General features: G+C 57.3%; 1 long non-coding RNA gene across 1 annotated transcript; it reads right to left on the bottom strand.

Annotated features, from left to right (window-relative positions):
* Nucleotides 1-8,398: 8,398 nt before the first annotated feature.
* LOC144369070 (uncharacterized) lies at nt 8,399-10,613 on the bottom strand. The gene is made up of 2 exons (XR_013428522.1): nt 10,201-10,613; nt 8,399-9,866 (listed from the first exon to the last, which is right to left on the bottom strand). It is a non-coding gene; the product is annotated as an uncharacterized LOC144369070 (long non-coding RNA).
* Nucleotides 10,614-23,361: the final 12,748 nt, after the last annotated feature.

The following is a 23,361-nucleotide window of genomic DNA, read 5'->3' as shown; positions in this document are numbered from 1 at the left end:
AGGTGGGGGTCGGAGAAGGTCTGATGTGGCATTCCCAGGGGGAGCGTACCAAGTTCTCATGTGCAGAATCCCATCAAAAGCCTCATCAAAGGCAGGGTGCCCTCTGCAGCCAGCACTGCGTGGCCAATCAGCAGGTCGTGCAATGGTTTTAAAGCTACCTGCCAGCGTGGAAATGAGAAGGCAGGCCCAGGGGTTCTCGCAGGTGGCAGGTGACGGGAGGTGGCACGTGAGGGCAGGCCCCACTCTGCCCTCCACACATGGCCGTGGTCTGCAGGAACCTCTGGGAGCCGCCCCTCTGTGGTGGAAAGTAGTGTTCACGTCCCGATAGCCTGAAGCTGACCGAGGACTGCGGTGGCTTCGGCTGACCGCAATCTGGTCCCTGCCCTTGGCTCTGGGCAGGCCCTGCTGCCCCATGTGGTGGTTGACACAGCCCCAGGGATACTTTGGGTCTTCCAAGGCAGGGTCATGAGAAGCTCACAGCGGCCACCTGGGCCTTGTGGAAGATGGGCTCTTGGGACTCCTGCTGGGCAGGGAGTCAGACACCCTGTAACAGACCTGACACCCAGGTTCAGCCACACCGTAAAAGCCAAGCCCGGGGAGGATGCTGACCCTGCAGAGAGAGCACATGCAGATCCCAGAGCTGGGGCCCAGTGCCCGAGCCAGCCAGGAAGCCATCATCCAGGAACAAACCCCAATGTCGAGTCTTCCTCACGTCTCAAATGCAAAACCAATGAGATCGTGAGCACAAGAACCTGGCTGTTCTCAGCCCGAGAGCTTCAGAGTGGTCTGTGCTACAGCAAGAGATCCCCAGAGCCAGAGCCCAGACTCCCACCGAGTTCAGAAGGATTCGAGCCCGAGTCCCGAAGACAAGCATGATTAGCACCAGCTCCACAAAACCCCCCACTTAGTCTCCATTTTTTTTTCCAGTAAATGTCATGCTCCAAGGGAGAATAACCAAGGAAAGTTCAAAGTAATAATATCAGAAATCTGCTTCCTTTTTTCTCTTTTGACATTTTATTGTGATATGAAGGCAGATGATGAAGGCCCTGATGGGTATATTTAGTTCCTTTTGTTGGTGAGTGTTCAAAGGTAGGTTCTGTGTTGCCCTGATTAGCACCAAGGATGCAAATACCTGAGCTGCTCCTTCACCACACTGAGTCATGCTGCAGACACGGGGCCCGTCCACCTCCAGGACCAAGCGTCTCATTAATGGGTCCCTTTTCATGAGCCCAGGAGCTTGGCTCCATCAGAAACTCCCCTGGCTCTGGCTGGGGCACAGCCCAGATGGCCCCACACCTGCCCCCCAGCAAGTGTGCCATTTTCCTCAAGGTCTCTAGAGCGCAAGGGATTGCCTCCCCAGTCACATGCCACTCTGGGATTCAGTGAGCACTCTCTTCTGTCACATGTCACCTCTGGGAGCCAATGGGGGCTGTCACTTCAGTCACATGTCACTTTCAGGATCCTTGGGAGCTTCTGGGAGGCCCTGCTCTGTCCAAGGGGCGGCAAGGCCTGGTCAGGGGCAGGACTACCACCTTCCACCTTGGCAGACACCCTCCTGTCTTGGTCAGTGCCAGCAGGTGGCCCCTGCCCCTGTTGTGCGGCTCAGCCTCTCCCTGGCAGAGCTGCTTGCTTAGCCTCGGGGCCCAGGTGGGCTGCACACCGAGGCCTGGCCCTCTGCTGGTGGCCGTTTGTGCGTTGCTGTTGTTTTTAGGAGCAGGCTCCTTGGTATTACCTCTTCCTTCCTCACACGGCGTTCTCAGGATCCCCGTGCAGAGGGAGGGTGACTGGCCTTCGGATGCTCCATGTCCACCCAGGTGCTGCCCCGCCACCCAGGAAGCCATTGGGAGCAAACCTGCTTGGGGTCCCCATCCACGCGCGGCATCTCCAGCAGCCCGCTGGTCAGGGGTTTTCCAGATGAGATCCACGGGCATCGCTGGGGCTTGCGGTGGTGGGGAAAGAGAGGAGGTCACCCTCCCGTGTGGCTTAAGTCCTAGGCCAGACAGCCCAAAGCCATCAACCCACGGGCAGGTAAGTGCAGGTACTGAGAGTGACAAGAGAAGACGGGGTGACAGGGTGCCCTGCGTGGGCCAGGGCCTCTGGATGGGGAGGTGGGGAAGGCTCTGCTGGGACAAGGAGGGACCTGGAAATCCAGGCAGAGGGACAGCAAGGGCAAGGACCAGGAAGCAAGGACCTCGGAGCATCGAGGAGCACCAGGAGGTCAGGACGGAAAGCGCAGGGTGGCCCTCACCCTCCATCAGCCCCCGCGCCATCGGAGGCCAGCTCCCCCCGACCGCTCTGCTAAGAGGTGGCTCCCACTGGGCACCTTTCTGTGTCTAAGCAGCTTTCTAGGCCTCTAGTCCCTCAGATCTGTCTGCTGGCCACGTCCCCTGCAGGAGCGCAGCGGGGAAGGGTGGTCTCTGCCTTCAGGGCACAGCCCATGCCTCCTGCTGCTCCCGGAGCACGGTGGGTGCCCAAGGAGTCACCACTGAGTGGCTGAGTGAGCGACTCACCCACATGAGCCACCTCGCCCTCGGGGACTTCGTTCCAAGCTCCCCAGGGACGCCGGGAACTGCAGATGGGACCAAACCCTATAAGTGCTGTGGTTTTCTTTTCCTGCCTGCGCCTGGCTGTGGTGACATTGAGTTATAAAATAGGCACAGGAAGAGATGAGTGAGGACGGCTGATCATAAAATAGAACAGCTGGGACAAGAGACGGCCGTGACGCTCCGAGGTGGCACTTCCTCTGTCCCTCCTTCACTGTGCCATGCTGACCACAGGTGATGGCAGGGAGCAGACACCATGGACACTGGGGGTCTGCTGCAGCTGGGGAGGATTTAGCACGTGGGTGTCCATCTTCGGGCCTGGAGGACAGGCCTCCCGCTGTCCTCGCACACACCATTGTGACAACAGCACAGCCCCACTTGCTGTGGGCTCTTGTTCACCAGGTTTGTCTGAGAAGTTAGTCACCTCCAGAGTGGGATCGTGATGGTGTCTGTTCTGTGGATGAGGTGACGAGAGCGTGAGAGGTCACACCTCACCCAGTGTCACGCAGATGCTAAGGAACAGGAATGGGACTCTCTGGAATCTGCAGCCTGCAGAGCTCGGACACCTGGCATGGAGCAGGACTGGGTGCAGGGCCTCTTCCCCCCGGCTTCTGCCTCCTGTCTACACCCTCTCTGTCACCGAGCAGCACATCAGCTTCTGTCCTCCAGGTGGAGTGTCGTGGGGCCGTGAGACCCTCTGGAGACAAACTGGGCTCTACCTCCCGGGAGCCGCTCATCTCGGGCAAGTGAGTGTGCTTCCCTGTGCCTGGGTCTTGCCATCTGTAAGACAGAAGTCATCAGGACGGCGGCCTTGCACATCTCTCAGGAGGCTGAACACACTCATCCTGGAGAAGCTCCGTGTGACAGTGGGGCCAGCCTTGCTGGCACCCTAGAGACCAGGCAAGGTGGGGAATCCAGCAAGGTCCCACCCTTCCCGGTGGCCATGGGGGTGGGGCAGCCAGACAGCCAGGGAGCTGGGTCCCCAAGGGCGACAGCTCCTCTGCTAAGAGAGGGGACCTGTGAGCTGCCTGTCTGGAGACGCACCGGAGGATAAGGTGGCCCCAGGCAGAGAAGGGAGCAGAAAAGCCCTGAACTTTTAGCAAGTTCTGAACGGCACGAGGGCAGTGTGGCAGGGCGCTGTGTCCACCCACAGTCACCAGCTCTTCCCAGGTGCTCAGGGAAGACAGTCACAAGACACAACAAACACCAGGGCAGGCCAGAGACCAGGAGGGCCCCCTTGGTGGCACCCAGCCCCCACTCCACTCCCAGGAGGCAAACTCCCCCAGCCAGTCCAGGGAAGTGCGGAACGGCATGGGGGTCGGGGGACTGAAGCCGTCCACCCTGGGCGGAGGCAGAGAGGCCCTAGGCTGGACCCAGGGTCCAGAAGAGGTAATGAACAGAGGCCTGCTGCCCCTAGGGAGTGGGGACGCTCTCCTGTCCCAGGTCCCCATGGAAAGACATGCTGTGCAGGGACTGAGCTAAACCTGCTCGGGACCAGGCTCAGGGGGCCTTGGACGAGGCCACAGCAGGAGACGAGTCATCTCCCACGCCCACACTTTCATAGGGATAGGGTCAGGGTCAGGGTCAGGGTCAGGGTCAGGGTCAGGGTCAGGGTTAGGGTTAGGGTCAGGGTTAGGGTCAGGGTCAGGGTCAGGGGTTATGTTTAGGGTTAGGGTCAGGGTCAGGGTCAGGGACACGGTTAGGATCAGGGTCAGGGTCAGGGGTTAGGGTCAGGGTTAGGGTTAGGGTCAGAGTCAGGGGTTAGGGTTAGGGTTAGGATTAGGGTCAGGGTCACAGTTAGGGTTAGGGTCAGGGTCAGGGTTAGGGGTTAGGGTTAGGGCAGCAACCGCCCTCTGTCTTGGGGGGCAGCCAGAGTAGGGAAAGAGACACCCCAGCCCATGACACAGGGGACAGAGGCTGCTGAGGTGGCTGGAGCCCGGGGATGGGGTGTGGAGTCTCTGGTGCACTGTGATGACCTTGGTGGCCCCCACCCCTCCACACCAGACAAGGCTTCCTCTGTCTCTGCCACTCACCTCACAGACAGATAAGGAAGATCACCATTTCTGAGTGTCGACCCTGTTTACTCTGTTCCTACTTCCTCTCTGGCATTTAATTTACAGGGCCGTGAACCACATACAGAGTGAGAATAAGGCAATCTGTTGTCAAGAGGTAAAGGAGTCAACAGAAGAAGGCCCCAGACGTCAGCGCTGTGGACACTGGCGCTGTGGGAAGGTCAGGCTTGAACGATGCCCTGGTCACAGGCTTGTGCTTGATAGAAGGTAGACAGCTGAATGAACAGGAGGGAATGCCAGCAGAGGGTGGACCACAACCATCCAACTGCTTCCTCTGCTGGGCCCGGCGTTCAGGGCAGGACCAGGCTCACAGTAAACCCACAGCCAGGAAGGTGCCCGGGACTTGCTGGTGGGAACACGGGCAGCTGAGCGCACTTCTTCCCTCTAAGTGGCCCTGATAGGACTGCGGGGCTCCTACTTCACACGAGGGGCAGCTTTAGATTCCTCCCAGTGAGGCTGCGTGACTCCCTCACCTTCTCTGCCTCCCAGGTGGACACTCAGCCACTCCCTTGCCTTCTCTGCCTCTGAGGTGGACACACAGTCACTCCCTCACCTTCTCTGCCTCCCAGGTGGACACTCAGCCACTCCCTCGCCTTCTCTGCCTCCCAGGTGGACACACAGTCACCCCCTCACCTTCTCTGCCTCCCAGGTGGACACTCAGCCACTCCCTCGCCTTCTCTGCCTCCCAGGTGGACACTCAGCGACTCCCTCGCCTTCTCTGCCTCCAAGGTGGACACTCAGCTATGGAGACACCGAGGCCACAGACTGGGGAGAGGCCAGCATGGGCCATCCAAGGCCAGAGAGCCTGCCCTGGCAGCCACATCTCAGCCCCTGCACTGGACTGTGTCCATACCACAAAACAGCAGTCAGTGTGAGTGTCCTGGGGGAGCCCTGCCCTCTCCGGTTGCTGAAGAGCAGAGTCCGGAAGACCCAGCTTGCAGCACCAGTGGGGAGAGAAGGGCCGGCCACTGCGGGCCTCTAGAGCAGCGCAGGCCCTGCACAGCGCCTCCTGCCCATTAATCCCCCAACTGTGCTGGAGGGAGACCCCACAGTGCCCCTTCATGCTGACGGGAGGCTGAGGCTCAGAGAGGCTGTCAGGGTTTTCTCACAGGCCCCAGTGGAGTGTGGGACTGGTTTCCCGCTCCTACCTTCCTGCTGAGATGAGAGGGCAAGAGCTCCCAGGGAGACACAGACACAGCACCCCCACAGGGGAAGGTTGGGGACAGCGGGGACGCACGCCAAGCAGGGCCACTGCACTGCCGGAGCCTTAAAGCCAGCATCACGGTCCCCTGGAAGAGCCCAGACCTCTGAAGAGGTCCCTGCAGCGGCTGCCTGTGGCCCCTGGTCCTCGGCTGGAAACAGAGTGTCCTGAAGGGAGAGGAGCTGCCCTGCCACCGCAGAGGGAGCCTTGGGACGGGAGAAGACTGGCTTCCTGTGTCGGGCCCGTTCCTCCCCAAACCCCGGGGGCTGATCTAACTGTAAAATGAGCCTGTCAGGCTGCCTGCCCTTGTCACTGTGCTTTTGACGTCACCACCATCACCTTGAATTCAGTTTCTAAGTTACGCATAGAGTCAGTTGGGTCTTTCGTGGCCAGACAACCCTAGAAGGCAGGTCACAAGACAGACATTGAGGGCACTCGGCCTGGGGTCCCTTCCGCAGTTGACTCCAAATCCAGCTGGCCCTGAACCTCACAGGCACTGTTCCCCCGCCCAGTGCTTCCAAGGACGCTTCACCTGGACTGAGAGCGGGGGTCCTCTCTTCCTGGAGCAGGTAACGACACCCAGGTTTGAGTTGAACCCCGTTTCCCACTTGTCCCCAACGACCTCCCTCCTGGGTAGTCATCTGGCCTCTTGGCTTTGGGTCTTCTCTCTAAGAGGGAAGAGTGAATGGTCCCCACACTTCACAGGGACTGTGGGAGGTGACCGGGGTCTGAGGAGGGTGCTGCCATCTGGGAGGTCTTGATTTTGGAGGAGGAAAGGGACTGTGTGTGGCTGGAACTGGACTGTCCCCAGAGGCTCATGTGTCAGGTGACGCAGCAAGGTTCAGGTGGAATGACTCACCTCATAAGTGGATTAATCCAGTACATGAGTTAATAGTCTGAATGGACCCCTGGGTTGTAACTGTGGGTGGTGGGTGTGGATGGAAGATAGGTCACTGGGGGCCAGGCCTCCCTTGAGGGTCATGTCTTGTTCCCTGGTGCTCTCTCTCTCTCTCTCTCTCTCTCTCTCTCTCTCTCTCTCTCTCTCTCTCTCTCTCTCTCTCCCTCTCTCTCTCTCTCTCCTTCCAGCTGCCTGGAGTTGAGCGCACCCTCCACCAGGCCCCTCCACCATACTGGTCTGCTCCCCTCAGACCCTGGGCAAGGAAGCCAGCTGACCATGGACTCCGAAGCCATGAGCCCAAGTTAACTTTTCCTGCTCTCGGCTCTTCTTGCCGGTGACTTGGTCACAGTGGGGACCAGCTGACTAACAGGCTTCCTCAATAAAGCGTCCTGAGCTGAAGCTTGGCAGCTGGCATTTATCTCTCCCTGTAGGAGGCCAGGAGTCCAAGGTCGAGCTGTCAGCGGGGGCCATGCGCTGTTCAAGGCTCTGGGGAGGGGTCTTCCTGGTCTCTGCTGGCTCCCGGTGGCTCTGCCATCCCGTGTTCCTGGGGTTGGCTGCCTTGCTCTCATCTCTGCTCTGTCTTATCACAGCCTCCTCCCTCCCTGTGTCCTCTCCTCCTTTTACAAGGACAGGATTTGGGGTGCTCCCTGGTCCAGGATGACCCCATCTTCACTTCGTCACATCTGCGGAGACCCTAAGTGAAACCACATTCATGGACTCGGCAGTTACAGCTGAACCACAGCAGCAAGGTGGCCTCGCCAGCACCCTGGAGCAAGAGCTCACCTGGCTGCAGGTGTGCCAGTCACTGGGTCTCAGCACTGGGTCTGCAACACCTGGAGGCTCAGAATTAAGGGACCCGTGCCTCCCCTGACCCCACAGGCCCTTCCTGCACTTGAAACACAGCTCCAATTAGGTGACACGAGTGCGTAGCTGGAGGCTGTCCCCAGGGACAGCTGGTCTAAGGGGCAGATGAGAATGATGTGCAATAAGTACAGGGATCATGAGCAAGCACGCGGTCTCCCCAGGCTGGAGGAAGTTTCCCCCGCTGACCTGGCCTGCTGCACGCCTTGGCTTGGGCGGGCTCTTGCGGGTCTCAGGACAGACCCTCTCCACGAGGGAGCTACAGAGGCACACCCTTCCCCAGCACGGACCCTCTGTCCACCACATCCATCTTCTTGATGCACAGGCAAGCCCTCGACCCCCCCAGACCCCCATAGCACCCCATAAAGCATCACGCTTTCCTTGGAAGCCTGCGTGCATTTTCACACCGCGTTGTGGACCGTGAGGGTCGTGAATGGAGGCACCCCTGCCCCCGGGCCTGGCTGGGTGAAGGTGGTGGGCTGTGCCCTCCTGTGCCCCCTGCACTCTCCTACACGGCTCTAGCCTGGTTTGGGTGTGAATGACTCCACCTGCACCGCCTGAGGAGGCCGAGGGGGAGGTCGTGGGCTGCATGTTTAATTCACAGTGCGAGCGCGAGCAGTCGATCCATAATTCAGACGCTGCTGCCCTAAATTAGGTGCACCTTCTGAGCTGAGTGAGATGGGAGATGGGAGCCCTTTAAAGAAAACCCATAAAGTCCCCGTTTCCCTCCCTCCGACAGAGTTCTGCTCTCCTGGGCGACTCTTCAGCTCCTAGAGAATAGCATCTTGTGAGTAAAAGGAGGCAGTGAAAATGGAAGAAGAAATTTAAATATGAAACTTTAATTAAATCCCTCTTTGATCATTCTCCCCAGAACCAGCCGAGGGGCTGCGCCGTTCAGCCATGAATCCCATCACCCCTCGGGCTAATTAGGGAAGGGATGGCCTGCCGGCTGGGGGCGGGGAGCCTCCTGACCCCACAACAGCTTAGGGGAGCCCTTCTGACGGGGGCGAGGCCAGCCTCCGCCATCTGCCCGTCCTTGCTAGTCTCACAGATGAAGTGCTCTTTGTGCCCCCTCAGGTCTCCCAGCCCAGGACTCCCCAGAGAGGGCCAGACATCCAGGGGTGAAGGTCCCCAATAGCTCTGGTCCTGATTTTGCAGGGCCAGAAGGGTTCCTTTTACAATTTTTAAAAGTGCTTCTCATTGACATGCACTAATTGTGTGTGTGTCTGAGGCTCAGTGTGATAATGCCATTCGCATGTTTGATGCATAATGGTCAGATCAGGGTGATTAAGGATTTTCCTATTTTAAATCAGCTCCCTGCATCCTGTTGCAGGCACCTGCATTCCTGGGGGGATGACACAGGGGACAACCAACAGGTCACAAACGGCCCCACAGCCACACCATCTGGTCTGGGACATTAGCCCAGCCCCCATGCTATGTCACCTCATCGGTCTGAGCCTGCTGCCCAACAGACAGAGCTCAGGCTGTTTAGAGGGAGCGCACACATGGGACACACATACACACAGGACATGCATATACATGGGACAGGCATACACACGTACACTTGGGACATGCATACACACGTACACTTGGGACATGCATATGTACTGCGCGCACACACACACACACACACACACAGACACGTGTACGTGGATATTTGCACAGAGGTACACACACACCCAGTGACACACGTATACAGACGCCCCACACACATGTGCACCCACCATGGATTAGGTGCCAGCAGCATCTTCAGGAAGTGCCACCAACCCCCCTCGTTTGGGTGTCGTGGTCAACCTCGTCGGACGTGACCCTGGGAAGTGTGTGGCTCTGCCTCGGAGAGGGCGGGTCCCCACAGGGGAAGGGAGCTCTGCAGGGCAGGAGCAGTGGGGGAATTGGTGATGTTACCAATTTGTGGGAGACCAAAGACTTTCATTAAATGATTTAAGAGAAAGTATTTTGCTAAGTAAACCATGTTGCAAAGAATTTCAGGAGCATTGTTTAAATTATTAAAAGAATCGATTGTTTCCCAGCCCTGGAAGCACCATTTGGATATGATTAATAAGACATCACAAATTATTCCACACCATTACTGCAGGGCCCCGTGTTCCTGAGCAATTTTGTTGGACGATGTCTTTGTTCCATTAGTTTGGGGATAAAAAGAATATAACTAGAATTTTTTATTTGAATCCTGGAAGTTCAACTTTCCTCAGGTTGAGGTCTGCTCTCCGTCTTCATCGACTGACTGGAAGAGCTCCTGCCTCCGTCAGCTCTCCGCTGCTGGGACAAAGAGCCTGAGAGAGCAAAGTGAAAGGAGGAAAGGTTTACTTACTGTCGCCACCCCTTGCCCGCAAGGAAGACGCAACTCGGGAATCTTCCTTCAGCCGTTTATTCAGGCCCTTGATATTTCTTCTACTACTCCCTCGGATGCCCCTCCCAGCCTTAATATAGCATCTCAAGCCCCAATGCGAAGCTGCCACGTAGAACTTTCTCATAGGGTGCTGAAAGGCCATGCGCCAACTCTCCCAAATAAGGAGTTGTTTGTCACAAACCACAGCGGAGCCAGTGCCATCTTGTAATGGCGACCATAATCTGCATAAGCGGCAGAGGCGGCTCACCACAACTTACCACGGCTCCTGGCTTCCGAGGTTCCGCTGTGGCCGGTTGGGCCTGCGGGTTTCTGCTGCGTGGGGCAGAACATCGTGGCTGGAGTGTGCCGTGGAGCAAGGCTGCTGGCCTCACAGGGGCCAGGAAGCCAAGAGACAGAGGGAGCGACTGGGGCCCCCAAGCCCCCAGAGAGGCGCACCCCAGAGCCTCGCTCCTCCCTCCTGCCGGTCCCCACCTCCTTGGACCAACCACCAGCTGGGACTCCGGCCTCCACACATGGGTCTGGGGGGACGTCTGTGGATCCACTGTGGCCATCTGTGTGCACACCAGCCCCAGGGAGTGGCGTGAAGCTGTGGTGGCTGTATGTCCCTGGGACGCTCTGGGCTGACCAGGCATCCTGGGCTGGCCTTGCTGGCCTCCTGCAGGGTGGCTCCTCCAGGGTCAGCAGGGCTGGGCTGGGCTGGGCAGCACCACCTGGGCTTCTTTCTCCAGTCCTCCTGGGCAAGGTGGTCTCAGGAAGCACTCAGGGCGAAGGCCGAGGCTCCTTCCTCGTGGTCACGTCACTGGTCAGCGGGGCTGGGCCGCGGTGGCCAGGGGTCTGGCTAAGCCTTCTTTCTGGGTGAACCTGTGGGTGTTTCCAGATGACCTGCCCTGAGCGGGGGAAGGCGCCATCGCTCTCTCGAGGGCTGGAGCTGGACATCAGTCTTCTCCTGGCCTTGGACTGCCAAGACCCAGACTGCAGCTGCCCCCCTAGACCCGGGCACCAGCTCGCAGACAGAGGGGCTCTATCCCCATGGCTCATGTCCACGGCTCCAGGGCTGCAGGGACCGTGACCTTTGCATGTGCGCACGCGCGCGCATGTGTGTGTGTACGTGTGCGTGTACGTGTGTGTACGTGTGTACGTGTGTGTATGTGTGTGTACATGTGCTTGTGTGTATGTGTGTGTGTACGTGTGTGCGCGTGTGTGTGTGTACGTGTGTGTGCGCGTGTGCATGTATGTGTGCGCATGTCCTGTGGGTTGTTTTTCTGTGGATCCCCGACTTAGGTAGCTCCTAAATCCACTTGTCATTTCCCCACACCCCCCAGGTTCAAGGTGAGGGGAAAGGGACTGCACCTCTTAAAGGGGACTGGTGGTCATATTTAATCCCCCACAAGCATTAGCCCACACCTGCGGTTCCTTGGTGAGCAGAGAGCGCTGTGGTCTCTCCAGACCTTGATACTGCCCAAGCTCTTCTTGGAAATTACCACAGAGGAGTCTTTGGATAAGTCCCCCCAGCAGTCCAGAATGTGCAGGTTTGGAAGAAAACTTCAAGGAAAATTACTTTTTTTTTTTTAAAAAGGATCCTTTCTGCATGAAATGAGGCTTTGGTCAGGTTTTGCTCAGACCTCCTTGCCCGGGTGCTGTCAGGTGAGCCCAGAGGACAGAGGAGCCGAGCCCTTACCGCAGCATCTCCTGGCTGTGCGCTGGGCCGGCTGACCTCGAGCCCCAGGCTCACCATCTCAGAGCACCGCGGAGGGCCAGGTGGGCTTCCCCACGGCCTTTGTTAGCACGGCAGCCAGACGGGGTGGTTGGAGCAGCAGAGACTTAGGGCCTCACAGTTCCAGAGGCTGAACCTCAGGATCACAGGCTGGTTCTCCCACGGCTCCTGTCTGTTGTGGGGTCCCCATCCTGTGAGTGCAGGAACATTCAGAGGCAAAGTGACGGGACGGTGCGGGCTGCACTCTGATCTGTCCACCCAGTCTGAAGGGCCTGACTGGGGCAGGTGGTAGGGGCTGGAGGAGGAGGCTCGCGGGGGCTGCCTTGGAAGTGTCCTCGGCCCCTTCCCCTCTCTGCTTCCCAGTCGCCCTGAGCAGAGAAGAGCTCCTCAGCCTGCCATCCCCCATGATGGGCTGCCTCACCGAGCCCAGGGCAATGGGGCTGCCCTGCTACTAACTGGATCTCTGAAACCTTGACGCAGAACAAACTTCTCTGAGTTGCCCTCGTCCGGACCTGTGGTCCCAGGGACAGACCACGGCTAACACAGCAGCGTCTTCTCCCTGTGTCCTGACTCTGCCGACTGCTTTTCTTTTCTTTTACATTTTACACACGTTACCGGGGTGCAATCCCCACAGCCCAACACCCCCACGTGCACACACCGCAGAGTAGTTCAACCATCTCCCCATCTTGAACGCTCACTCCCAAACCAGCCTGGCACCCTGGTGGCCACTTCTCCATCCCATCCCCGGCCCCAGCCCAGGCAGCCTCCGGTCCATTTCTGGCCGTGTAGACTTGCCTATTCCGGCCACTTCACGTACACACAGCCACACACCAGGCTGCCGTCCAGGCCCCTGTTTCCTCTAGCTTCCCCCCTGCACTGGGCCAGGACTCCTTCTCTGGATGGCCAAGTGACAGTCCACAGTGCACACTGGGCACAAGGACTCGCAAGCTCCCTGCCCTTTCTGTCACCAACGGGTTCTCCCCTAGCTCCCTCCTTCCCTGCGGGCTGGGACAGTAGCGTCATGGCAGACCCCGCATTCCTCCCTGTTCATCATTCTGTCCTCACAGGCCCCGGGCCAGGGTCAAGGACACAGCTATGAACAGCCCAGTCCCTCCTCCAAGCCTGGTTGCCCAGTGGGCAGGAGACCGTGAGGGGCTGTCACAGTGGGCTTGGGAACGCGGGCTTGTGTCCTTGGATCCCATGGGTGAGCTGGGTCCCTCACCCCGGCCTTCCTCCCTGTCCTGGAGGACAGCTGGTGGGCACAGGCTTGCTGTCCATCTCCTTCCTGTCCTGGACAGACTCTCTTCCTGTGCAACGGATCTGACCACCGCCTCCGCTCCAAGCTGTTGGTGGGGGCAGGACTCCCACCTGATGCTGGAGTGGCAGTGGGATCAGCAGCTTGTGAGTCACCAGACTCACAGCCAGGGAGGAGCATGGGCTGGCCATGCAGAGCCACACGGGGTGCAGTTGGGGCAGAGTGACCAGGCAGGGCATGGGAGGCAGGCCTCGCAGTGACAGGGAGGTAGGATGTCCCTGGTCCTGGGGGAGCATGTGATTGGCTTGTTGATCAACTTTGAGGGCTCGAGGGGAGGGGGAAGCTCCCTGGCTGAGGACCAGGGAGGTGTAGCTGGTCAGCTGACAAGGGGACCAGCCGGGTGGGAGGGGAGCTCAAGGTCAGGCCATGGGCTCAGCCTACCAGGCACCTACTGGGGACAGTCCAGCCCCCACCCCAGCCTGCCAGGGAGGGCCTGGTTGATGTGGCCGATGGGTGGGAGACAGGACCAAGGAGACCCAAAACCTGGAGATCTCACTCCCTGCAGGTACACCAGAGCTCCGGGCAGCTGGTGGTGGGCATTCCATCCAGTCCTCGAGTCCCCCTTGCTTGGACATTGGTTTTGCAGCCTCTGCTTTCGGCTTGCCGTGGGCTTCGCCCACGGTGCTCATGTGCACCTCCGAAATCCCCAGCTGGCCTCTTCCACCCTGAGGTCAGCACCAAGCCCCAGATCTGGCTGTCCCACCCACGGGGCTGGCTCGGCCTTACTGATCCCCACCCAACATGGCCCTAGTAGCCCTGGATGTGCAGGAGGTGCCCAGCTGAGTCACAGCAGGGACCTGGGCTAGAAGGGGAGAACCGGGTGCAAGAAGAGGGCTCCCCTTCCCACTAGGCCAGGGCACAGTCCCCAGAACCGTCCTGAGTCTGCCTGCTGCCCAGTGCAAGCTCTGGGTCACCCATGGGCTCCTACACACGGTCACTCATCAGGAAAAGGGGGCCCCTGCGTCCCTTCCTGCACAAACCCGCCAAGTTCGGGCCAAGTTGCTTGAGGCTGAGGCTCGGGCTTTTCCAGAGAGCTCAGGTCAACCAGCTCCAGACTCCACCTTTCCAAGGCGCCATCTGGGAGCTGGGGGTGGGTCCCTGAGAGGCAGGCGGGTGTGGGAACCCAGGACACAGGGGAGCAAGCGCTCACGTCGCGGTCATCCTGCACCTACCAAAGGTGAAGAGGAGCAAGGTTAGTGTTGGGAGCGCAAGTCCCAGGGCGTTCAGGACTCCGGGGGAGTTTCTCTCAGCACCTAGTGTGTGCCAGGCACGGTCCTAGGTCCCAGGAAGAAAGAGTTCACGGAAAGACGGGGAGGGGAGGGGAACTGCTGTTCACTCAGAGCTGACATTTTGTCAGGGAGACAGACCACAGCAGAGTAAATGGCTAGAGAATGTCATGTTTAAAAGGTGCTAGGGACAAAGGTGAGGGAGGTGGGGTGGGCGCTGCCATCCTGGAGGCCAGCCCAGGCAGAACCCCAGGAGGGGCTTCTCACAGGAGCCCTGGAGGCCGAAGGGGCAGAGCCCTGTGGTCCTGCCCGCCACAGGACGGTGAGTCCTCTGCCCTTTGCAGTTGGGCTCAGGAGAGGTGGTGCCCCAGCCACCAAAGACACCCTTTCCAGAGACTTCCAGGAGAAGATGGAGGTGGCTGGACTGTGCCCTGTGGCAGGAATGTGTAGGGGACCCTGGCGCTCTCCCTGGCCATAGGAGAAGGAGGGTGCTGGGGGCCAGAGAGTTAAAATACCCAGCATGTCCCGCTCCTGCGCTCATGAGCCCTGTCCCGTGCCTGCCCCCAGGGGGACTGTAGGCTGGGCCACTCCTGCTGTCCCAGGCTGTGGTCACTGTTGCCGAGTCTATGACAAACACACGTCTCCCGTACATCTGGGTTGTTTTTTCCCTTCTTGGGGAAAAGAAATTTCTTATTTCTTTTAAAAGTCTATTAATATCAATTTGGTAGTTTTCTCTGTCCCATGTGGAGCGACGCATTTTCTCCCAGGTGTCAACGTGCAAACCCTCGCTCGCCGTGTGTCTGTGGTCTCAGCCTGGCTGACCCACAGCCTCCTCCTGCCTCCCCCTCCTTCCTCCTTCAGGCCGGCTGACTGCAGAGAGCTGGCCCTCAGAAACAGAACTTCCCAGCATCTGGTGCCTGCCCTCGGGAACATTCTGCCCTTCCTGGGAACAGGCCTCTGTGCTTGCCGCAGTCTGCTTTGCCTCCCACATGCCCCGAGGCTCCCCCAGGCTCAGCAGGGTGAGGACCACAGGCCAAGTGGGGCAGCAGCACCTGCCCCTGGCTCCCCAGGTCTGGAAGAGACTTCCCCTGCATGCAGGATGCGGAGACAGCGGACCACACCGGTGAGGGCCGCTCTCCTTGGGAGAGGAAGGTAATTCCTGCCCCTCAGTCAGGTTCACCACCTGTCCTTCCCCTGATTTCATTTTTCTGAAGCGCTCAATCACATTAAGCTACTAGCTGCAAGCACATTTTAATTTTCCTGCTTTACACTCCGTAATAAATAGTGACAGGGTGATCGTGTGGCCTCGCCCTCGGCCTTCTCCTCCTCCTCGCCTCATTTCTCTTCATCGTGTTGCCAAGTGTCCTGAGGACTTCAATGCAAGCACAAGGCCAGGCGGCAGACTGGAGGGACCTTGCTGCACCCGCTTTGCTGGCCACAGTGTCCCCAGGCAGGGGTGTGGTGGGTGAGAACCCAGGACAGCGAGGTCTCCCTGCTGATCTGTGGGCAGGGGCTTACTTGGCCCTGGCTCCTGAGCTCTGCACACCCACGCCTCTTCTCAGGCCAGCTCAGGCCACCCACAGGGCCAGCTCCCGCCCAGTGCAAGCCAGTGGGGGCCCAGGGCCAGGCGCCAAGACCCACCCTGGGAGGTATGGGGAGCACCCAGGGCTTAGCTGTGGGGAGCACCAGGCTGGGTGTCTGCTTGATGGAAAAGCATTCCCAGGCCCTGCCTGTGTGGCTTCACCCAACTTGAATCCAACACATTGTGGAAACGTAGCATCGGCAGTGAACACGCATGTCACCCAGACCAGGAGGCCCTGCAGCTGTCGACCCTGCCATCACTTTGAATCAGACACAGTAACCAACTCTGGGAGGTTTTGAAATGCACAGCAGGGGGTCTGTCTGCAGGTGCCACGCAAACATGGTTAACGAGGGGCCAGAGCTAGGTGGACGTGGTGTCCTTGGGGGTCCTGCAGTCTGATCCCCCAGGGATACCGAGGGTGAAGGTCTCACAAAATTAAAATGTCCATTGGAGAACCATTTCTGTATCTCAGGTTTTGCTCCAAACCTCGGAGCTGTCTTCCGTGTTCACCCTCCATAGAGAGGAGACTGAGATGTACACGTTGTCACCTTTTCAAAGGGGCCACATTTGGTGATGCCCTGAGGAGCCCCCCAGTGTCCCTGGCAGGTGATGGCAACAGAACTCAGGCACAGGCTTGTGGCATCTGGGTCCTGCTTCCCTCCCCAAGGAGTATTCCAGAAGGACTGTTCTAAAGTGGCCAGGGTTTGGCCAGCCTTCGCATCTGTTTCTCTCTGAAGTTCTGGGCACGAGGCTGGGGGTGAGCAAGCCCCTCCCGGAGTCTGGAGGGGCTCTGCCCGCCCCTGCTTGGTCACGGGCTCTTGGCCTCAGTTACTGGTCTCGGAGGCACATTGTTTTGCTCGGCGAGACCCAAAACTGCACCGAGATGAATGCTTGCCTCTTCTCACCTAACCACACACAGGCAGGTGGCCTCATTCTGTGAGCTCAATGAGACCAGGGTTTCTCCCATGCTGGTTTTTGTAGTGTCCCATCACCGGGAACTGTCCCCTCTGCATGGTGGAGGCCAGCCCGCCATGTCCTCCTCACAATCCAGAGAATGGAGGGCAAGGGGGGGAGTAGAGGGTCTCGAGAACTCACATCCCCTTTCCAGAAGGGTTGGTGACCACTTAGTCCAGCAGCCACTTCCACCAGCAAGGGAGACTGGGACAAGGGTCTCTGACCAGCACAGGCACTGTCCACACACAACAAGGCTGGGCTCTGCTGGGCAAGGCAGGCAGAAGGGACAGGCGGTCTGTGTTGAAGGCCATTCTGCCACCCCCCTGCTTCCTGGGAGGAGCAAATGAGGAGCACAGTAAAGTGCTGAGCGTGTCAGGCTGCCTTACTGTCCACACAGATGTACTGCCATCACCACCACCTTTGTCATCGTCACCATCTTACTCTCAGATATTCCCCTCTGGACTCTGGCTAACCTGTGAGTCCTGCCGCTGGTTTGTTTTATGACCTGCCGTACCCTCCATTTGTGTTCAGAATTCCAGTGTGAATAGAACCTAACTCCTTGTTCCACGGGGGTTGGCAAATGGTATTTTGATATATTAATTCTCACATGTTTTAAAAACAGTTTTGATCATCGAAATTCACAAATTCACATTTGCAAATGTGTGTATAGTTTTAAAATGGCAAACTCTGTGGTCCAACCACGTTGCTTTTGAGATTTTTCTGCAGAGGAAATAACCACAGAGAAGGAAGGAGATTTATCTGTGAGGGTGCTTCTCGCAGTGATATTTATAATCATTGAAAAATTGGAAACAACCTAAATGTTGAAGAATGGAGACCTGGTAAGATGAATTACACTCCATTCGTGCCATGAAATACTATATGGCTTAAAAATTATGTTGTCGAAGAATATTCAAATATATGGAAAAGTAGTCGTGATGTATCTGTTAAATGAAAACGCAAATTTCAGAACCGTGTGTGAAATTGTAACCGTGGTCTGTGGGGGGATCACCACTGTCGGTGAAGAACGTGGCTCTGAAGCCAAGATTCCACCCCTGCTCAGCCTGGCTCCCCGCCTAGGGCCCTGGCCACAGGACTTCCTGCCTCCGTTTGTGCCTTTGCAGAGCATGGACTCTGACACTGCCCTCCTCAGGGGCTCCAGGCCAAACCCCGCCCCCTGCTCACACATGGCACAACTGCTGGGGTGCAGGACCTCCACCCCGACACCTCCTGCATGGGGCCTGGGCGCCTCCTGTGGCTCTCCATGAGGGGGCCCCTCTGAGGCACACCGGGCTTTAAGTGCACTGAGCCCTTTGGGATGAGCAGAGCAGGGGCGGTGGTGATGGGGCCCGTGTGCGGTGGTGGCGGACTGGGTTTCTTGTCTGGATTTCTAGAAAATTCCTGTTCATTGTTGGTGGAGCCCTGCAGGAGGCAGGTGTCTGTCCCAGGGTGCAGGGGGCTGGGGGAAATGGGCTCTGCTCGTGCAACAGGTGATCTCTGAGCACCTACTGCAGCTGCTGGGCCGACTCCACGCTGCACACTGGGGCTTCAGAGGGGAGGAGAGTCACCTGAGGCCAGGTGTAGCCTAACTGCAGAATGAGGTCATCCCAGAGCCACTTCCTGGGGATCCCTGAGCAGAGCTGGGGCGTCCCTGAGGGGCGGGCTTCCCACAGGGCTACCTGCCAGGCTGCCACTTGAAGGAGGGCAGAGCCCTCGCCGCCCACCTCGTCCAAGTCATCCACACCAAGACATGAGGGGAAGGGCCCCTTGTCCTTCCCTAGCCCTCAATCCACATGTGGGTGAAGGCCCTGAGCTGGAGAGTGGACACTGGGGAGCCGGAAGCCAGCACTGGAGCTCTCGCAGGTATATGCCACCCACTGGAGTGCTCCAGGAGACCAGTGAGGAGTGGAGCCCGCAGGCCAGGCCAGCCTCTGCCCCCAGCCACCATGTCCCTGCTGCATGCCATGGGCCTTTCAAGAGGAGCCAAGGTGCCACCAGGGAGACAGGGCAGTCACCTGACCAGGTTGTGCTTCAGGGGGATCCCCCACCCACAGCTGGGTGACAAGTCTGGAGGGGAGGGGTCTGGGCGGGGAGAGCAGCAGCCCCAGAAAGGTGATTTGGGTTTCTGAACAGTGAGAGGCAGGGGTGAGGGGCTGTGGTCAGGAGATACTTGGGAGGAGGGGTCAGCAGGGCCCAGGGTTGGATGGCCTGGCTGGGGGAGGCCTGGGAGGGAGGAAGGGGACTTGCCCTGGGCAGGGGACAGGTGGCAAGCCTCTTACTGCGCCGTGGACTCCGAGGCTCAGCAGTGTGGCTGAAGGTGCAAAGACCAGTCCGCTCGTGGAGGGAGAGTTCCAACCCACTCAGTGCCCAGGTCACCAGCTGCACCCTCTGTGGCAAGCAGCCTCCAGCAGCCGGGGCGTCCTCATCGCTGACACCTGCCCCTTTGTTCCTGCTTCCAACTCAGGAACCCCAGAGACAGTCATGCTCCCAGCCAGGCCCTCAGGACACCCTGTCTCCCTGTGTCACCTCCAGTGGCCCAGGACAGCAGTCTCCCACAGGGCTCCTCCCCTGCCACCCCTGGGTGTCTCCAAATGCCAGTGAGGCCAGTGGCCCCTCCCTGCAAGCTCTGAGCAAATGGCCTCTGCCTCACTCAGTCTGTCAACGTCCACACGGGGCCGTGTCTGAGGTAGGACTGAAGCCTGGGAGTGGTGGGGGCCATGGGCAGCGTGTCACGGAGAATCCTGTAGGTCAGAGCCCCAGGCTGGAACTCCGGGGACCCCTGACCCTGAGCAGGTGGTGAAGGTCCAAAGGAAGGAATTCAGACTCTGGGGGAGGCCTGGGCCATGGAGGGCGTGTGGCTGGGGCCCTCCCACTCTGCACGTCGGAGGCCTTGTCAAGCCACATGGCAGCTGGTGGAGGTTGCTGGCAGCTCCAGGGTCAGTGCCCAGCTGGGCACTGACCTGAGGGAGCCCCCATTCTCTGCCCACACCCGTCCCCACTGCACACTGATGACGTGAACCTAATTTAATAATCGCCCTGCAAGCATGTGCTTGGTGCCCAGATAGACAGGGTCCAGGCACAAACACAGGACTAAAGACCATGTCCTCCCCTCACCAAGGGCCAGTGGCCTCTCTCTGTACTCTGGACAGCTGGGAACAATGAGAGTCTTTCTTGATTGAAACAAACGTGCCCAGGGAGCATCCATTTCAGTCTTTGGAGGGTTCAGAGTCAGGGCCGCCTGTGCCAGTTGAGGTTGGAGGGTGGTGGGGAGTGTGGGTCATTGTAGTTAGAAGAGCAGGTTCAACAGCATGTGGGGACCACAATGTGTCCTTAACTGAAGCCTCAGATGCAGAGTCAACGCTGCTCACCACCATGCACCTGGTCATCAGCTCACGGGGCCGTCCCTCATATTTCAAACTCGGCTCCACATACCATAAACATATATAATTTTTATTTGTCACTTTACAAAAGAAATTTAGAAAAGAGAAATAATGCCACTTGGATTCACAGGAACCAACCAGTGCCTCTCAAAGCCACTTTGATCCCGTGGAGACGTAGGATAAAAGCAAATGACCAGAAGGCCAATAGGGTGGCCGGCCCAACAGCGGCACTGCAAGCTGTTGGGCTGGCCACCCTATTGGCCATCACCGAGCTTCCTGAAGGCCTGCGGGGGCGAGGCCCAGGGCTCCAGGGACCCAGGCTGCAGGGCACCCCCCCGCCCCCACACCCTCTCATGTTGTGCGAGGGAGGGAACAGGCACAGGGCAGCTGGTAACTCACAAAGCTCTCGTTACCAGGAAGTGGGTTCAAGTCCATGTCGGGCACCCCTAGTCGGGCACCCCTAGTCGGGCACACCGGTTCACCCATGGCGCTGGCCCTTGGGGGCCGTGGGAGGGAAGTGTAGTCCACGGGCTTCAAAGAACCTGTCGAGGAGGAGCCGCAAGACCCGACTGAAGGGAGGCGATGTTCTGTGTGGCTCCACTCTGCGAGTGATCGAGGACCCCCACAGCTGCTCCTGGGCAGGAACCATGGCTGCCGTGCGGACAGGGGTCCAGGCCTCAGCGACAGTGCAGGACCCCGAGTACCCCAGCAGGACTACCGGGATCAGCATCCAAGCAGGGCTCCCGGCCACCCACCAGAGCAGGAATCCCAGCACGACTCCCACACAGGACACCCGCCACTGCCCCGGTGCAGGAACCCTGGCTGCCACCCCCATGTGGACCCCCATCCACCAAAGTGGGGCTCCTCCGGTCACCTCCATCTTGGGACTCTGCAGCCACTACCATAGTCCCCTACACGCTATAGGTTGCCTGCAACTGAGGACATTGCACAGGCACCCACATCTGGAGAAAGCCGACAGTCACAACACTGCATGCCACAGAGCCACGTCTATGACACATTGCCCAACACCATGTCCACCACAACCCTCTCCTCATCGCTGAAAGCAGCCACCTCCATCTTGGGACACCTTCATCACCATCTTTAGTTGGGACAACTCCCAGCTTGGAACTCTAGCTGGGCAGGTCCTGACAGTAACCAGCCTCCCCGTCTGCCCGGCACCTGCCACCTGGCACAGTGACTGCCCGATACAAAACAGCTCTCCGGTGACAGGTGCGCAGTCCCCAGGGCTCAGCCCACAAGACCTCTAGGAGAGAAAGGTCCCCAGTTAGGAAGTAGAGAGGGAGGGGTGAGTGGCATACAGATTAGAGACTAAACTAGAGACCGGGAACCGTGAGGTCTACAGGTGATATAAGGAGAAAGACCAGGCGCCCACATCAGACCAGCGGGCCCCAGAGGAGATCCTTGGGGTGCCGTCTCCCTTCAGGAAGGGCAAGTGCCATCCCCCACCTCCAGGAGCCCCGCACCTGAGACCAGCTCTCCCACCCGAATAACCTGCACCATCCTGAGGGTGGAGAAACCAGCTAAGGACAGACAACCCCCCTGTCGGATGAGAAGGGAAGCAGGAGAGATACTGATTTTCAACAAAAATAATCCTGGTTTCCTCATTCGAGGTTTTTCCTCTTGCTCTTTCTTCTCCTGCCCTCACGTCCCCAACATTTGTGAAACCAACTGCATTTCATGAACCAGGCTACCGAGGACTGGGAGGTCTGAATAGTGCATTCCGGTAGTGTTGTCTCTTCTTTTATCTCCTATTTTTACATTTTTATTCTTCTTGATATTGGTGTGTGTTTGTTTCATGTGCTCTACTATCCTCCTGCTCACTTGTCTACCCCAATCACTTCTGCTCTCTTCTCCTGCTACTAACCAACTCCCTTAGATTCCTTTTTCAGGCTTTCTAAGATGTAACAACTCTATCCTCACCTCCTTCCCCCTCAAAATCTCATCCTAACCCCCACCCCCGGTTCTTTGTTCACATCAGAAACTGTAGACCCTTTTGCAAACCTACTGTTTATATTGAAGATAATAATTGAACTATTTCCGAACATTATGACCAAACTGTATACGTCTTCATAGCAGCTATTTGGTTTCAGGTTGTACTGGTTGTATTGGGGTCTGTTAAGATTGTCCTCCCCCTCAAAGGACAGGTATTAAACCCTGCAAGGACACTATAAGCCTGTAGGGTGAAAACAATAAACACTCAGATTGCAGTACTAGAAGGGAAGGCACACAAACAACATAAAAAAAAACAAGGGAAGAAAGTGTCCCCAAACCAACCAAGGTTCTACATTATTAGACTCCAGGCCACTACAGCAGAAGGAATTACAGAGAAGGAGTGCAGGGTTACATGATTAAAATGTTCTGTGAATTAAAGGATGACATAAGAGAGCGAATCCAGGCAGCAAAAGACCATTTTAATAAAGATCTACATAAGCAAATACAGGAAGCAAAAGATTACTTCAATAAGGAGACAAAGATTCTGAAAAAACAAAAAACAGACAAATCCTTGAAATGAAAGAAACAATAAACCAAATTAAAAGCTCAATAGACAACACCACCAACAGGTTAGATCACTTGGAAGATAGGAGCTCAGACAATTCTTGTCAAAATATATCATCTTGACAAGAACGTTGACCACACAGAGAGGACGGTAAGAAACCATGAGCAGAACACTCAAGAATTGTGGGGTAACATGAAAAGACCAAAGTTAAGAATCATTGGGATAGAGGAAGGCATATAGATCCAAACCAAAGGAAGGAGCCATCTATTCGATGAAATAATATTAGAAAATTTCCAAACATGAAGAATAAATTGGAAAATCCAATACAAGACGCTTATAGGATGCCAAATGTACAAAATCACAACAGATCTCTCCTCATACTGTATGTCTTGCATTTTCATTATGATATGCCTTGGGGTGTATCTGTTAGTTCCAAAAACAGCACGGTATTGGCACCAAAATAGACTTATAGACCAGGGGTACAGAATAGAGGACACAGAGACTAACCAATATAATTACAGTTATCTTACATTAGACAAAGGAGCCAAAAACATACATTGGGGAAAAGACAATCTCTTCAACAAATGGTGCTGGGAAAACTGGAAATCCACATGCAATAAAATGAAAATAAACCCCTGTTTCTCACCATGCACAAAACTCAACTCAAAGTGGATCAAGGACCTAGGAATTAGACCAGAGACCCTGCACCTAACAAAGGAAAAGTAGGCCCAA

This window comes from Ictidomys tridecemlineatus, chromosome 12 (genome assembly GCF_052094955.1).
Source record: "Ictidomys tridecemlineatus isolate mIctTri1 chromosome 12, mIctTri1.hap1, whole genome shotgun sequence".
NCBI classification, from domain to species: Eukaryota; Metazoa; Chordata; class Mammalia; order Rodentia; family Sciuridae; genus Ictidomys; species Ictidomys tridecemlineatus.
This window is presented reverse-complemented; position numbering and strand designations above follow the sequence as displayed.